The sequence below is a fragment of the Crocuta crocuta genome, unplaced genomic scaffold (assembly GCF_008692635.1).
Source record: "Crocuta crocuta isolate KB4526 unplaced genomic scaffold, BGI_CrCroc_1.0 scaffold334, whole genome shotgun sequence".
Classification (NCBI taxonomy): Eukaryota; Metazoa; Chordata; class Mammalia; order Carnivora; family Hyaenidae; genus Crocuta; species Crocuta crocuta.
The window spans coordinates 3,927,367-3,930,602 of record NW_027533260.1 but is presented as its reverse complement, the minus strand read 5'-3'; positions in this window follow the sequence as shown (position 1 = coordinate 3,930,602).

Below are 3,236 nucleotides of genomic sequence, written 5' to 3'. Positions count from 1 at the left end.
GGATATTTATTTTTTCGGTTTCGGAATCACCTCTGCGCCGACCTCCGCGTAGGCCGCGCGGCCTAGGCCTCGGCGAGCCGCTCGCCGCCTTTCTCCGCAGCCCGCCCCTGGGGTCACTCGCTCACGGGCGCGGGACCCTCATCGGGGCGAGAGCCCCCACACACACCTCCCCCGCGGGCCCGGAGGCGGGGGACCCGGGGGACACGGACACTGGTGGGTGGTTGGATGTAATTAGCGCGGGCCGCGCGCGATGGAGCAAGCGAGGGGGGAGGGGAGAAGAGGAGAGCGAGCGAGGGGGGGGGGAAAAAAAAGGATTTTAGGGAGAGAGGAGACGGGCCGCGGAGACGGGCCGACTGTCTGTCTGCCCTAGGTGCCCCGGCTGCTCCCCCCCCGCCGCAGTCAGAAATTCACACAAAATGGCGGCTCGGCCTGGAGGAGCCGAGAGGCTGAGGCGGGAGGAAGGGCGAGGTGGGAGGGGGCACTGGGAGGCGGAGGCGGAGGCCGAGTCACGTGGAGGAGAGGCCCGCAGGGCTTCTCCCGAAGGCCGGCGGAAAGAGCCGAAGGCAGAGAGTGAGGGCGAGGCAAGGCGGAAAGAGCCGAAGGCCGAGGGGCGGGAGACGGGCAGAGACGGAAAGAGCCGAGGTTGGCGATGGGGGTGTGGCCAAAGAGGGGATGGAAAGCCGCGGGAGCCGGAGATGGCCGAAGAGGACCAGGACGGCGTCGGGGGGCAAAAGCAAGGAACGGCGACGATCCGGAAGGAGCCGAAAGAGACGTCGGAGGTGGGTGGCAGGAGGCGGAACTAGCCGAAAGAGGAATGTAGACGGAAGAGGCTGAAGGGCGGGGCTCGGGAGGCGATTAACAGAGTAAAGGACGGGGAAGTGCACCCGAGCGCAAGCGGGAAGAACCGAAAATTACCAGCTTGAGGGAAGGCGGGAAGAGACTAAAGTTTTAGGTGGAAGCATGGGAGGGAGAGAATTCGGGCTACGGAGAGAAAAAAAATAACCGAAAGCTGGAGGCCGGGTGCCGTGAGTTGAAGGTTTCCGGAGAACGGGAGGATGGAGCCTAACAGGTCCGGAGCTGACGTCATTAGAAACCTCGGTCGGTGACGTCCCCTGGGGCGGTGCAAGAGGGGCGGACCTTGGTACTGCCTCCGGGAAGTTGAAGGACTTGCAGCGTGGGTACCGGGAAGGCTCACCGTGAATGGTACACGTGGGATCGACTGCTCTGGTTCAAACGGTGTGCAAACGACCATTATAATAAGCTCTTTTGATCCGCACAGCTGCACTGAAAGGGACTACGGTTCTCGTTTAATGGATGCAGACTGAATCCTGGCGTCTAAATAGTTGTCTCAAGAACGTCGTATTAGCTGTAAAGAGCGCCTCAAGAATTTTAATCAGTGCTGGCATTCCATTGCCTACTGCAGCATTTCGTTCANGAACCCACGAACCGCGAGATCATGACCTAAGCGAAAGTCGGACGCTCAACCGACTAAGCCACCCAGGCGCCCCTGTTCTGTGCTTTTATGAGCTCCCTGTACAGAGTGCCTAGCTCTCTGATGGTCGATGGGAACAGTTTCTAGCTTCCTGGAGCTTAAAAACCGATAATACCCCAGGGGAAAAGAACTGGAAGTGAAAAGGGAGCCTCTATTATTATATGGGGGATTTTGGAGGGCGCCCAGGACAGCGTTGTTTCAGTTGAGATAGGAAGAAGAGGGGCACCTGGATGGCTCAGTCGGTTAAGCATCCGACTTCAACTCAGGTCATGCATGATCTCATGGTCGAAGACTTCGAGCTCTGCATCCGGCTCTGTGCTGACAGCTAGGAGCCTGGAGCCCGCTTCGGATTCTGTGTCTCTCTCTACCCCTCCCCTACTCATGCCTCATCTCTCTCTGTCTCTCAAAAATAAATAAACGTTAAAAAAAATTTTTTTAAAGGAAGATGAGAATGTTCCAGGCCAAGGAAAAGCTTATTTCAGACCCTGACTAGGTATGGACCATTTAGGTTCTGGGAACAAAAAGAAAACCAGAGCAGCATGAAAGATAAATCTGGAGGTAAAGGCGCCCAATTCCTTGGTCTGTAAATCCTACCCTAAAAGAAAAAAAAGTGTCCCCAAACTAGTCTGGGACACCAGCTTTTTGTGAGTAATTTACAATAATCTCCTTCAGTGAAGTAATTAGCTTTCCTGATAAAAACTAAGCCATTCCAAATGAATTTTGAAAGTTATGAAATTTGTTCTGAGCAACTAGTGGCCTACTCCGTTGTCAGCTGACATGCCCACCAGTCAAAACTCCGAATCTTCAAGCTTTTCTTTCTTATGTTCTGGATCTAGTTTTACTTTCTTTCTGGATCTATAGTCTCTTATTGATGGTTATGTAGCCATTCTCTTCTCCCATAAAATGTCCATACCAAGAATACGTTTCTAATTCCCCTACAAGAGACTTTTTTTCCCCTCGCGTGCATCATTGCAATAAAATGTTGGCACATGCTTTTAACAAAATTGTTCAAAAGGTTTCTTTTTTTTAAAATGTTTTATTTGTTTTTGAGAGATAGAGACAGCATGAGCAGGGGAGGGTCAGAGAGAGAGGGAGACACAGAATTCGAAGCAGGCTCCAGGCTCTGAGCTAGCTGGTCAGCACAGAGCCTGATGCGGGGCTAGAACCGACAGATCATGAGATCATGACCTGAGCTGAAGTCAGATGCTTAACCGACTGAACCACCTGGGTGCCCCCAAAAGGTTTCTTTAACACAAGACTAGTAGAGCAGGGTTATATGAACAGAAAGGAAAGCACTGCGAATTGTCTTTCTCCTTCTGTGCCTTGTGTTCTGAACCCCTTGTATTCCAATGATGGGTGAAACACCCTGGCCAAAACCATAGACCGCATGGAGGGCAGCACCCTGTCCTTTCAAGCTGTGGCCTCCAGCTGGCCATTTCTGAAGCTTCAGCAGGCCATTCCAGAATTCTAGAGGGCCGTCTGCTCTCAGGTACTGAGAAAAATGAAAAGGTCAGCAAGTCTCATGAGGCAGGAAGGTTTCTCCATGCTTTTCAGTGTCTTACCAGACCACTGTCGAACATTGCCTACGAATTTCTTGCCTACCACGTTCTTTTTTAAGTTTATTTTTTTATTTATTTTGAGAGAGACAGAGAGAACGCAAGCAGGGGAAGGGCAGAGAAAGGGAGAAACCCAAGCCGGCTCCTCACTGTCATCCCAGAGCCCGTGCAGGGCTTCAACTCATGAA